Source organism: Canis lupus, chromosome 8 (assembly GCF_003254725.2).
Source record: "Canis lupus dingo isolate Sandy chromosome 8, ASM325472v2, whole genome shotgun sequence".
Classification (NCBI taxonomy): domain Eukaryota; kingdom Metazoa; phylum Chordata; class Mammalia; order Carnivora; family Canidae; genus Canis; species Canis lupus.
Window position 1 is genome coordinate 56,420,184 of NC_064250.1, and position 14,917 is coordinate 56,435,100.

A 14,917-nucleotide genomic window follows, 5' to 3' on the forward strand; every position below is an offset into this window, starting at 1 on the left:
CTCATCTTCATTATAGCTGGTTCTTTGCCCACAGCAGCAATTCAAATTGGCCAAAGTGAGGGATCCCTGAGTGGCTCAGTGGTTTAGTGCCTGCCTTCAGCCCAGGGCGTGATCCTGGAGACCCGGGATCAAGTCCCACATCGGGCTCCCTGCATGGAGCCTACTCCTCCCTCTGCCTGTGTCTCTACCTCTCTCTCTCTCTCTGTCTCTCGTGAATAAATAAAATCTTTAGAAAAAAATGGCCAAAGTAGAAAGCACCCTTTATCTCATAGCAGGCAAAAAAATGTGAATCTTTATATTTCTTGTGGTAGAAATACAAGGATATCGGATGTTTGGATACAACCAACTGGATACTCAGATTTTTGGTTTGGAAGGTCTTTCTGATGTGGCTTTCATTTATGCTGTCATTTAACCTAACTTAAAATAGCTCCATGTTCATTTTTACTCATTTACTTTTCTCCGATTTATTATACTCAATGAAGCTGCAGGCCAGGCCACTAGTGGTTGACTGAAGATGTCTGCTTTATGTATTATCTGATAATTTTTAAAAGTTCTAAAATGTGATGTTTTAGAAAGGTACTAGCAGAGTACAGAAGCCAGTATTTCTACAATTTCATGGTAAAGAAAGACTTTATAAACAAAGCTTCCCTGTCAGAAGCCAAGATGAAGAAAAAAAAATCAGTTGATTTGATGAATTGGCATTCCACAAACAAATGTAAAATATAAACTCTGAAGACATTTACACTAAGGTGGAACTGATACCCTTCACAGAATGAAAGCTCCTTAAAGTGGTTTCTGAAAATGATGGACATCTCTGCTATTGTGTGTTCAATAGGATTACTGTCTATTTTTCCTTTATGCTGTGAGGGCCCTGCTGAAATCCTGGAGCAAAACCTCCTACCAAGAGAGTAGGTATGGAAATATGGAAGGATAATTGCTGTCAATGTTACAGCTTAACACTGTCCTGGGTATAACAGCTGGAGTACGGTGTATACACATATCAAACCACCAAGATGTACCCTTTGTCAATTATACCTCAATAAAGCTTCAATGTAATAAGAATCCTGAGAAATTTATACATGATATAAAAATACAAGGTATTTTACGATAATCCCCCTATTCTAGCCATCTTATTCATTTTTTTCTGCTCTCACTATTAGATTCCTCCAGGTCCACCAATTTCTCGCACAACACTATACAAAATTCACTCCCTCAAAAATAAGTAAAATCTTTTAAAATTTCAAAAGAGAATAAATAAATGATAAGTGATGAGTGAAAAACTAAAGTAAGGGGCATCTGGCTGGCTCAGTGGTTGAGCATCTGCCTTTGACTCAGGTCATGATCCCGGGCTCCCGGGATTGAGTCCCCACAGGGAGCCTGCTTCTCCCTCTGCCTATGTCTCTTCCTCTCTCTGTATGGCTCTCATGAATAAATAAAAAAAATCTTAAAAAAAAAAACTAAAATGAAATTTGAAAAAAATTATTTTGCATTTTATATAATTGAATCCCTGTACAACACAGCTTCACTTTATTTGGCCTTGGCATTTAGAACCAATCCCCTTAAAAGTGTAGGCTTCTTTTTCAGGAGCCACCTGCTTCTAGTGTCAGCAGGCCACACAGTACAATCTCTATACCAGATCCAATTTATTTTTTTCTATTGTTAGAGGAATTCCTTTGTAGATTTAGGTGGATATTGAGGAGGGAGGGGCAGGCAACATTAGACACACAGAGAATAGAAGGCAGCTCCTCATGTAATATCTTCGCTTGCGGGCTTGTCAACTTTCCCAGGAAATGCCAGGGAAGAGGGGATGGGCCTCCATTACTTTTGAGACCTCCCGTGTTATCATCCTCTAGTTTGGGTGGATCTTTTTTAGTCTCTTTCTCTCTCTTTGTATTTCCTCATTCTATTTCTAAGAAGTTTTACATGATCTTTCCAATGAGTTTAAGCATTAAAAATAACAGGTTACAAAAGCAAGTTCATATAAGTATCCCCTGGTCACACTTCAAAAAAGCCAAAACCAATGAGAGTCACTATTAAGCTATTTTTTTTTTATTATGTCACCTTGTTATCTCATAAGCCCAGTAACATCAGTCATGTGAATACACAGCTGTGCGTTGCCTCTCGTAATGGGTCGTGTTACAGGTGTCCACTATTTTGTTCTTCTATTATGAATGAGCTGTTTGCAAAATAGTGAAATATGAAAAGTGCACCTGCCGAGCCACTTTTCCCCATTTTCAGTGCATTTTAACCGTCTTTCTCCACACCTGTTCCTCTTTCCTCCTCAGTGGCACCAGGGCTTCCCAGACCCTTTCCTTTAATGAAGGAAACGGTTACAAGTGGATTTATGCTACAACGTTAGAATTGGTAATATTTATTCCCCTTCTGTGCACACCTAGAAAGGATGAGGCTTAGCCAAAAGGACATAATGTTTACCTAATGGTAGACTCCAGGCACAGTGGCATTGATCATGGCATTCTGCAATCACTATTCTTGACCCTTCACACTGGGACCCATCTGCCTATTTTTGAATACACTGTTAGAAAGATGTGTTGAAAAATCAAGTTCCTGGCAAAGGAGAAAGCTACGTCTATTAAGCAATGCTTCCCAGCAAGAGTTCCTCCAAGCTGATAAGTAGGTTGGCTCCTTGAAAGCCTTCTTATGGTCCATTAGGCAGCATTAGCATCCCCAGAGAAGTAATGCTCACTGATGATCACATTGTTGATACAATTAAGATCCCCACAACTGGGGGCTTTAAATACCTATTGTTGTTTTTTTTTTGTCATTTCCTGAAATTATTCTTTTTTGATATTTTTCTAAGCATAAGGTTCACAAAAAGGTGAATGTTAATCGCAACATGTAAGAAAAAATCCCTTAGCTCATTATGTGTGATGAATATATGAAAAATAGGCTTAAACTCCTGCCAGAAATGTTTCTTGTGACTTTATAGCTAATTATGATAACTTCCAGAAAAGGAAAAGAGATAACTTTGAACTTAGTAACTTAGTGCCTTTTGTAAGTAACCTCAACCTAGGAAATCTTGCTCTTATAAATTTAAACATACTGCATTTTCCTGACTTACATACCTATTAAATCATAACTTTGATTCAGCATTATTTTGTTAGCATTCTACTATTCACGTAGCTAGTAATATGAGTAAGTTCATACCTCGTAGGAGTCAATGGAGACGTTGAATGTTTAAGTACCTAAGGACTCAATTTGTGATTAATTAAAATAGTTTTTGTAAATATATTAAAAGGAAAAGACAAGTCTCTTTTTTTTATATATTCTCGCTTTCTTTAAAAATCTATTCACCACATAAAACCTAGTACAGCATCAACTGAATTTTCATAAAATTTTATGCTGAAGAAAATAGAGTCAAAAACGCAGATTCTTTTCAAAGACTGAAAATCATGTTCAGCTGTATTTGCATTTTAAATATCAAATGTTCTGCTCATTTTACTCAATACTTTCCTTTTAAAGGGATTAAGATATTTAAATAAGTTCATGAAATAACCTTATACAGTAAGGCTGCAATTGATGAATGATTTTCAGAGTAAAAATTGATTGGATTAGGAGCTTTTCAACCTAATGAAGACTTAATCTTTTTATGAATTGTTTCTTATGTTCTCTAGGGAAACTTTGATCAATATATAGAATTGAACTCATGTCTATACAATTCCAAATCAGTTATAATTTCTGTTTCAAATAAATTTGGGGCATATATATATATGTATATATATATATATGGTACTTATAGTTCTTCATAATTGATATGATTCTACCCTGGGAGTCATCTGTTAGTATAGATTAGCTAAATATTAATTTGTCTTTAGGCAGAAACTAGTTGAATAGTTGAATATGTATATACACATATATGAAGCTTTTCAATAATTGTTTGTCACTGTGCAGACAGTTTTAACAAGTGCTCAACTGCCCCGGCCTTTGCACCATCTTTGGCTACTTCAAGGGAAAAACAAATACAGTAACACAATGAACGATAATGCATTACGCATTTCAGTCTATTGTTTTAGCTTTTGTTGGCTTGCTCCTTGCCAAGATCAACATACAGGACCTTTTAAGTTGCCAAGTGAAGTGCTGACAGAGAACAAATTGCCATCCTACGTTTCAGCATGCATCACTGTTCACGTAAACCCAAGCTTCTCCTTCTTTTTCATGTCGGGTTTAAACCCAAGGCTGAACATAAACTAATACACTAGAAAGTGTGACAAAGAGGACGCTTACGCTTCCAACACAGCAGTAGGCATAGAGCACATGCTCTACAAAAACCCATAAATGCCGTCTTTACATTTGATGGTATTCCATTGACATGTATCATCATATGACATCTACCATATAAATATTAAAATGTTTTCACAGCTACTCATTCATGATGCATAGAAACAGTTCATTCCCAAGCCACACACCTCTCCCTTCCCAGCACTGTCTCACTCTTCTAAATCTGGCATTTGATCTACTGACCTACTTTTCTGTAGCCATGTGTGGAACACACCTGTTCTTGGCTCTTCAGGAAGTATTTGGCTTTACTTAAAACCAGCTCTGATAGAGCTGTCGCTGTGATCTCTTAGGAAAGATGAATTCTAGGGCTTGCTGGCCTCTTGGCCAAGTTTATTACTGATAATAAATCACAATTCGGCCACCTACTCCCTAGGTCTTCTCTCTTTTTTGATAGTCTCCAGTAATCCTCTTTGACCCTCACTGGCATGATGCTCAAGATTTAATAGGGCTTGCTCCTGCCTGATTCACACTGAGGACTCATACTAATTTCATTGTACAAGTTCACGCCTATGTAGAATTAGTTGAAGGATTCTGAAGTGTTAGAGCAGGTTGTCAAATTAGTGGAATTTGAGTAGGAGTTATGTGAAAGAAACTAAATGAGAAACAAATTAAGAAAAAAACATCATTTATTACCTGTATCTTCTTCACATATATGAAAATTTTAAAACAGGATTATTTCATTTTGAAGATGTCCTCTTACTTAAACTTCTATCTTATATTAATGTTGACTGGTGGGATATCATATATTTCCTCAGTTGTTTTATTCTTTTTTTTTTTTAAGTATTGTTAACATCTACAATTTTTAGACTCTCATGTGGTCGGTGGACTTCTTTAGAGCTGCTGTGGATTAGAAATGTTAGTCGTCTATACAACACTTCTTTGTCCATTTTTCTGTTCGGCAGGATTTTAAGCTGCATCTCCTTACTGGTTCTTGACATATTCTAAGGGAAGTAAGTTTTGTCAACCTAAAATTACAAATACAATGATGGTATTAGATCCAGCATCACATAGCTCAAAATAAAGACTTTATCTTCTAAATCTAGTATTTTGATTTACTAAGTTACTTTCCTTTTGCTTGGCAAAGATCAATCCAAAGCCAAATACTTTGGGATATATTAATCCAAACTCTTGCTTGTCTATCCAAATGCATTTCTGCTCAAAAAAACAATGTAATCCTGTTCAAGTTAAACTAACAATCATGTACTCAAGAAAAATAGCTCTCTCCCCAACCATAGAGGATTTACTCTGATGAATCTGTTTATCTAATTCCCCATTTCTAGTGATTGTGAGAGGGTGATCCTCTAGTGCAAATGAAACTAGGAAAAGCCTGCTCAAAGTTTCTGGGAAGATTTTCCACCTTTATGAGAGAGACAGAGAGAGACAGAGAGAGAGACAGAGGGAGCATGAGCAAGTATATGAGAGCAGGGTAGGGCAGGGGAGAGAAAGAGAGAGAGGGGAATGTGAAGAGAAGCAACTGTCTCTACTTTCTTCATTTTTCTTCCTCCCTTTGACTATTGTGCTGGAAGCTTCAAGGCTTTGCAAGCATCTTCCAAGGATGAATTGAAGCCAAGTAATTGGTGGGGGGGGGGTGAGGTGGGGAAGCTGGCCTGCACATCATCTACCTGGTGAATTAGGCAATCCAATGAAGCTCCTATATTTGCACATCTGGCAAAGTAGTTTTTATTTGTTTGTTTCATTTTGGTTTTGCTGAAGCCAAAAGATACAATCTTTAGAGATCAATCAAAAGGTGAGATATTCAAATGTCTGTATTTTAAAGCCCTCTGTGGGAAACTTGTAAATGTTTATGAAACATAATGCAGGGGAAGTCCAGTGCTGAGAAATTAACTTCTCTTACAACATGTGGAGGTTATTTTCCAAGAAATCTATAATTCCAATACAGGAGAACTATTCAAGTTACCTTGGTGTAAAATACAGAACCAGTGGAGTGCCTGAGTGGCTCAGTCAGACCCCCCCAGCCAGGATCCTAGAATCGAGTTCCTCCATCTGGCTCCCTCCTCAGTGGGGAGTCTGCTTCTCCCTCTCCCTCTGCTGCTCCCCCTCCTCTCCCTCTGGGCTCTCTCTTACTCTCTCTCTATCTCAAATAAATAAATAAAATCTTAAAAATAAATAAAATACAGAACCAGTTACCACTTGTGTGGTAGCCTTGATTTGACTCATGCCTTGACTGTAGAACTCATCTTGCTTTGTTGTAAAGAGAACATCTGTTTGTCTTCCTGAGTGGTCTGTAAGCTACTTGATATTTTTACAACTGAAGTAGCTTTCTTTTGGTGTATTCTCTGAAATTGAAATAAGCTGAAAAGCCATATATATTTAAAATCTTTCTACAGACTTCTCCCTCCCCTATTTTGACTATGCAAAACATAGGCAAAAGCTCATTTATAGAGTTATATATATATATATATATACATATATATATATATATATGTATATATATATATAAATGTTAATGGGAAAGCCCTATGTTACCTTGTCTCAGGACTTAGTAAGTAGGATTGGAAATCAGAATAATTTTGGTGAACAATCAAAGGTATTTCTGTTGACCGGTCAGTTTTGAGAACTATTTAGCTTAAGCATAGAGAATAACAGATTTCCTTCAGAAATTCTAGATTGTTGCCACTAATATATTAATTGAAAATTAGAAAGATTGTCAACAATGAATGCCATTCTTTCTAGTGTCTCAGATGAAATCAAACACAACCCCACACTCAGCAGCTCCAGTTACATTACAGCAGGCCTTCAGGACCCTTCTTATTCTGTTTATCTTGTTAGCTTTCATATCATTTTCTCTCAGCATGCACTTACCTCACTGTCAGTTTAATGGATTTCCAATTGGGAAAGTGCAATATTCAGAACTACCAAAAGCTGGTCATTTAAGAGGTATGCCTGTTGGAAGATTTCACTTCTAATCCTCTAATCTTCGAAATATCAATGAGAGTGACTTAAAGCCCAAGGGGCAGTTATACCTTCAGTTACTCCCTAAGACTGTGTCTATTTAGGGCAAAGTGAACTGAAAATCCATCAGAGAAGAAAAATAAGGGCCATTCGCAGCCAGAAAGTTCATTATCATGATATTTTTCTGTGATGCTTCTAAATTATATTCATGGATGGATCTGAATTCTTAAGTTCTCCATTCAGCTCAAGCTCACTGTAGCCAGGTAAGATCATTTCTAGAATAAAGGTCTCAGTGAAGACCATCAAGATATATTGAAGTGAATGGAAAGTTGTAGTTACAATATTTTATGCAAATAGCCTCTCCTGAGTAACTTAAATTCTGGTCATCAACTAAGGCAGGCAGCCTCCTGCAAGAAAAAGGATATGGTCACAGGGATTAGATTCCTGGGCTCTGCAAAGCAAGTCACTTAATTTTTCTGAGCCTTAGTTTTTAATCTAAAAAAACAGAAATGATAATAGTCTTAGATGATCTTTTTGATGACAAACAAAAAACATCCATAAAGAAGTGTTTGGTCTGTGATATGGTAAGTAGCACACTATAAAAGTCAGCTCACCTCTCTGTAATTATTAATAGTTACTCTATTTTGAAATGATTTGGTGGAAGTATAACTCTATCATTGTATGTCGTATGACCAAATTAACATAAAAACCTAAATCTAAAGTGGCAAAAAGAATTAGCAGAAGATACAAAAACAGCAAAAGAATAGCATACATACTAGGTAATTTTATCTGTTCCTGAAGAATTCATTAAAAGTTCAACCATTAAAAAAAAAAAAAAAAAAGTTTAACCATTATTCAGGAACTCTACTCATGATTTGAATTCTCGGATAGTCATTTTCTGGGTTAAAGCAACTTAATGAATTTATTATTCTATTTTTCTTAAAATTGTGAGTATGCTTACCCATAAAGTTTCTTTTCTTAGCTATTATTAAGTAATAGTTTTATATAACTAGTAAATTATTAAAAATAACAATAGGGGAAATAAAGCCAGACACAATTAAACATGTTGGAAGACTTTGTGGGATATCTCCCATAACTGAGAAAATTACTGAACCAAAACTACCTGTCATTGATCAAGTAATCATAAATTAGATTCTTAGCAAGAAATAATCACCTAAGGAATACAACTGAGGACCTTGAAGGATGAATCTAGTTTATATGGCCATATTTGAAGTATGATGACATTTTAGGCAGAGAGATAAGCATGAAGAAAAATAAATCCCGGAGTTGCAAAATTCCTTAGTATTTTTATTGAAACTTACGGGCAAGAACAAGGCTACTGAGGTTGATTCAGGCTGGACCATAAGAAATCACTCAAGGAATAGGCTAATAGAAATTTACAGAGTGGTTTGAGGAACATTTTGATTTACAAAGTGATAGTAAGTTCATATACTGATGTGCAGAAAAGGAGGGATATACAGATTAAAAGTCTATGAATTGAAGGTGGGTGGGAGGATGGGTGAAACAGATGATGAGGATTAAGGAGCACACTTGTCATGAGCACCACGTATTATATGAAACTGTTGAGTCACTAAATTGTACACATGAAACTAATATTACATTGTATGTTAACTAACTGGAATTTACCTGAAAACTTTTTAAAAACTATAAATTGAACTGTGTAAAAATTTTAAAAAGTAAAAATAGAGATTTGAAAAATATTTTAACATATATGGTAGACATATTTCCAAATAAACGGCTCTGAGAAATCTATAGAACAATGATTTTTTAAATGCACTGAAAAATAAGTGGCCAATATTTATGAGAAAAATTCATCAGATAAAACATGAAAATTATAAATAATCACATGAGGAATTTAAACAAATCATTAAATCAAAGCAGTATATATTTTTTTTATTTTTTAGGCTGACAAAAAATTATTTCAATGACAATATGATATATCAATGAAGGTTCAAAGAAAAAGCAATGTCACACAGATTTGGAAGTGAGATACATTTTTCCATTACAAAAAGAAATTGATTACTATGTATCAAATTGTTCACTATTTCCCTCTAGCCCAAGCAATACTAAATGCAGGAATTTGTTTTAAGAAAATTATTACAATTGCATCCAAGGATCTCATCCTTAAAGATGCTTGTTATATTGTTATTTAATAATGAAAACTTAGAAGTATGGAAAATGGATTTGAGATAGGGACATTAAATGCAATAGATACTAGATTATAGAGAATAGTAACTCACATAAACTATGATACAAATAGTTCTAGAATTTTGCAAAGTGGTGGCTCTTTTTTGAGATAATATTTATATAAATTATTGATATATATACACACACATAGAAAAGAGAATTATGTTTATACATTAAAATTGATGCTATGAAAATGTTATTAATATAAAAGTACATTAATAATGTATCAAACTGGGTGGCTTAGTAGGTTAAGTATCCACCTTCAGCTCAGGTCATGATCCTGGGGTCCTAGAATGGAGTCCCATGTTGGGTTGCTTCTCCCTCTCCCTCTGCCCCTCCCCATGCTTGTGCTCTCTCTCTCCCTTTCTCTCTATCAAATAAAGAAAATCTTTTAAAAAATAATATATCAGTTTTAAAATGCAGCTTACAAGATAATGTATACATTCTTCAAAAATGCAGTTAAGACAAATATATATAGATAAAGCATACACACACATTCAGCACAAAAGTCTATAAATAGATACAGATTATTTTTAAAAGTCTTATGGGCAGTAGATTTGTTTTCATTTTATGTTTTTCTGCATTTTCCAAATGCACATTTTATTCATATAAGATTTCTTAAATTATGAAGATGAAATAATGGGCAGTCATAGGAATAGAATAAATCAATCAAAATATCGAACATTTTTCCCTTATTTTCATTAGAGATTATGTTTACTGAATTAGGACAATATCAATTGGAGTAAAAGCCAGGATGTGAGCAGGAGAGAATTTTATAGAACATTCTTTTGTAAAGGTACAAGAGAATCTAGATTTGGAAATTTGCAGATATAGAACTCTGGTGGCAAAAGGTTTTGAGTTTTTTCCTAAAACTTTTAGGAAATTATTTGAAATCCAAAGTCTATAAGAAGATGCCAATTTATAAAGGTTTTTTTCTTTTTTTTTTTTTTTTTTTTTTAATTTGGTACACTGATATGTTGTCAGGCCAGCTTGGGTGAATATGCAAAGTTTATTTACATTTTTAGAAGAAATAAAAGTTGCATTTTCCATTCTGTGTTGTCTGAAAGGTTCATATCCCAAGTTCACCATCTCAGCTTACAGACAACAGAGGCTCTTGTTCAATGGAGTCAGAGTGCAAATTCCAATAGCTTTGATGTAGTGGTGTCAGTGAGGTGGAGAGACTCACTGAATAAAATTTCCTCAAGGGGATCTCAATTAGTCTTCTCTGGAAGCCCTAAGAAAAGTCAAAGAGAAATTCTCTAATTGTAAATTTAAATCCTCCTGACAGGCCTTTCAAATAGGAGAAGCTTATTTCTTGTTTTAGGATCGTCACCATCTCTCTCAATTTTCAAGTTCCTGTCTCAAAAGGTACAATTGTCTCTTAGAGTGAGTTATATTTGAATGGACATTTTTATGAGGTGATTACCTAAGGATCTTCTCTCCAGCCCTCAGCCCCAGAAACACACACACACACACACACACACACACACACACACACACACAGAGTACATATCCTAGACAGCCTAAATTTTCTTAACTCTAACCTTTAGTTTTCAATGGAAAAAAGAAATTGCAGAGCAAATGACCCTTTTATCTTCAAATGTGTAAAAACATTACAGTAAGCTCCATCTTGATGTTTCTTCTATACAAATACAATAAATGCTTTTTTTTTTTTTTTTGGATGACAGTAAGGCTTGAGTTGGAGCACAAATGAATTCTTTGAATTCTTGTCACAGAAGAAATGACCTTGATACAAATGTAGTGTCTGAGTAAACTATTGGGCAAGCTATCTTAGAGATACAGGACAGAAACATTTAAGAGTGAATTAAAATGCTTGCATTGTATGGTTTATTAAATCCATTTGAAATGCATGCTGCAAAAGTCTGAGAAAAGAGAGAGAAAGAAAGAGACCGGGCATAAGTTTGTACACACTGAGGGGGCCTGGGACAAGTAACACACCCATTGTACCTGAGGGTTGCAAGGGAGTCGGCCTGGGCACAGTTGTAGCTCACCAATTAACTGGCTGAGCAGCTCTGGGTTTTACATGCTTCTTGGGCAAGAGGACACTTGGCACCACAAAGGTTGTCACCAGTGGGAAGCTTAATGAAGATTTCCCTGATTATTGTGTGTCTCATGTGCCTTATGTATATTTAGTGTGTCATAAATATTCAGTGCTCAGATACCTCATGTATATTTAATGCGTGATGAACATTCAGTGTCTCTTTCATTTAGAGCCTCATGTGGATTCAGTCTCTTTAGCATTTCATGTATATCGGGACTCATTTTGTCCTTTATCCCTTTCTATGTTCACACATATGTACTATGCAACAACTAACCCCTCTTCTGAGTTTCATCAGACCGATCTGTTTCCTTTGTCCTCAAGAGCAAGTTTGAATAGTCTCAATCAATACGACATATGCACATTACAGATTAAAAATAATAGGTGCATTGCTCTAGGCCAAAATATAAGATTAAGTGTCTTCTTTTTTTGTTAAAACCCTTAAAATATAAGGGAGTCATCTTATACTATGGTTTTTATAGCACAATTCTTTCTCAGTTGCTTTCTTTTAGGCAACAACATGTCATCTGGAGAAAAAAAAATGCCGGAGAATCTCCAAAGTGTCATTAGTGTGGTAGGTTTCTGTGGTTCATCTGAACAATTCACACATATATGTGTACATGCACACACATGCCTATGTACAGAAGATTCAAGCTGCTTTCATTGTTAGTAGCAGTCCTTGTTGGGGTGACTTCCATATGAGATGTCAAATTAATCATGCTTCTTTTAAAAGCTATGCAAAGAAATACAATAGGGGCTTATATTGTACAGGTGACAAATCTACAACTGCAAAGTGAATGGGAAGAAATGTCAGAATATCCTGCAAAGGAGGATGTGTTTGCTCAGACAACATTCTCAGTAGCAACATCACCCACAGTGTTAGAAGGGGCATAGGTCAAAAAATAGAAGAAAGAGAGTGTGCTCGGAGCAAAGAGAATAATGCAGTCACAAGGCGATCTTAGCCTTGAAGAAGACACTGGTGGCCAAAATTCACATTAAGGAGTTGAAAAAATTCTTCTATTATCTGAAACAATAGAAAAAAATCCAAATTATACCAAATAAGATGTGATTTGATATATGTTACTCAAGCATAGAGTAAATATTCTAAGGGCACATGAGATGATTTCATACATATTTTTAAATGCTTACATATTCAAGTTGACCAAAAATTTTCTCTTTCTAGATCCCACTAATGAAAATGAAGATCATAAAATAATTCATTTTTAAAAAGGAAAAAAAAAAGAAAAAAAAAAAGAAAATGAAGATTGCCTTATATTCAAACTCACCTTAAAATCAAACTGCAAAGTTATTCTCAGTGTGATATATAATCATTATAGAACTCAAGAATAATGTGAAAATCTATGAAACAGATTTCAAAAAGTGCCACCATCTATTAGCCACTGTCAAAAGTTTGTGATTTTCTCCAGACATTTTTTCTAAACATATTTACATTTATGAACTTAGTATAAAATGCATATAGACATCTACACATGTATCTGTATGTGGATGTATTTATGTAGTGATTTTCACCATGTAACACAACTAACAACTAAGTTCATTTTGCGCAAAGACAAGGTGTGTACCTCACCATAAAAAGCATGAAAAAGTGGTTTGATTTTTGCATGAATATTTAAAAAAATAATTGTGAAACTCCACTTAACACTTTATTTAAGCTCCTCAAAGTCGTGCTGCTTTCCTAGGTTTATTGCTGACAAAATGATTTGATTAATATTTTTTTCTGTGTAACTGTACCACGTGTATTCTTGTGTTCTAGGCAAACAAAACATATTAAACTTTACTGAAAGTGTGGAACTAAGTAGCAATATTTTTATTTTAAAAATATTATATTAGGGACACCTGGGTGGCTCAGTGGTTGAGCATCTGACTTCGGTTCAGGTCATGATCCCGGGATCCAAGGATCGAGTCTCACGTCGGGCTCCCCGTAGAGAGCCTGCTTCTCCCTCTGCTCGTGTCTCTGCCTCTTTCTGTGTGTCTGTCATGAATAAATAAATAAATTATTTTAAAAATATATGTTAAATGGCCTCAGGGAATTCCAGTAAAAAATATTGCTATTGATAATATGCATTATGTATCTATACAATTTAGATATATTTTAAAGTGTCAGAATATAGCCTGCAACCTCAAGTAGTTGTAATATTCTTCCTAAAGTTTAAAAAATACCAATTAATTTTAATGTGCACAAACTGCTTTTCAAGTAATAAGAATCTCTCTCTGAACATCCTTTCTTATTAGTAGTTACATCAATCTTCAAATACCATTGTTCTCTTCAAAACTGTTAACCCTCAGGCTATACATTCACATTTGCCTCCAAAGTATGTAAAAAGTACTTAAAACTTCCAATTTCTTCTAGACAGCTGTCAGTATATACCAGTGTATTTGAGGAGGTATAAATATCAACATTTAGCCATTCAAACATACATACTATTATTTTCAAACTGACAATGCATAAGATTTGGGTATAAAACAGAAAGAATATGCTAAAAGACAATATCCTCCCTATTCCGTTCGGGAGTCCAGGATCTTTCATGTATCTAGGTCAAGGATTATTCTCTCTGGGTTTGGCCCTGAAACAATTCTGAACATTATTAAACCCCATATATTCTGGCATAACTGCCCATGTCCACTCCAAGAAGGCACAGAAATGAAAAAAAAAAAAAAGAAATTAGGCTTCAGATGCATCTAACAGAGAAGGCAGAGGGATCTGTGAAAAATGCCTCACTGCCATGTGACTTTGTCCATGTGGCAACTACTGATACTGTTTATCAAGGATTGCCCTCAACGGTGTTCAGAAGAGCCCACTTTATGGATGCTAAGTCAGCCTCTCAAGTCTGCAGGATTGAGTTCAAGACTGCTTAAGGATGTCATCAAAGGTTTTCAGTGAAGGATGGAATTTTTGTGATAAATGTGGAAGGCATAAATCATCTGTGCTCCTTTGTAAGGAGCTCCTCTAAAAACTGCCACAGCAATTCAGAAGTGATTTTTCCAGTAAGAAGTCCAGGACACAGCAAGCAGGTTGAAACATGCAGAATGTCTCAGAAAGTTAAGAGTGCAATTTGCTCACCTGGCTTGATCTCAGGAATGATAGCACACATTGACTTCCAATTACAAAGACACAGGTTCATCAGTCCAACACCCTTTCATGCCATCCCCCCACCCCCCGCCCCATCAAAGTGCCTACTAGAACGTTCCTTTGTGGATAGAATATAAGGACCATGAAAATTCATGCCAGTTGATGATGTGGAAGAATGAGTAACTCCTCCTTACTTCTATCTTCCACTGAAAACAAATGTCCAAATCAATAATTTGTAAGACTAGATGTAGGTGGTCACATATGAGGAATTGAATTTAGGATGAGTCAGTTGCCAAATGTCCATGTCCACTTGAGAATCATGAAATTTGAGAAACAGTAGAAGTGTGCCA

General features: G+C 35.4%; 1 long non-coding RNA gene across 2 annotated transcripts; it reads right to left on the reverse strand.

Annotated features, from left to right (window-relative positions):
* Nucleotides 1-4,986: 4,986 nt before the first annotated feature.
* LOC112657799 (uncharacterized) lies at nucleotides 4,987-14,681 on the reverse strand. 2 transcript variants are annotated; one of them, XR_003135304.3, is made up of 4 exons: nucleotides 14,559-14,681; nucleotides 13,334-13,469; nucleotides 12,348-12,500; nucleotides 4,987-5,261 (listed from the first exon to the last, which is right to left on the reverse strand). It is a non-coding gene; the product is annotated as an uncharacterized LOC112657799 (long non-coding RNA). The 2 variants fall into 2 exon arrangements; XR_007412459.1 differs by lacking the exon at nucleotides 4,987-5,261 and adding an exon at nucleotides 9,484-10,651.
* Nucleotides 14,682-14,917: the final 236 nt, after the last annotated feature.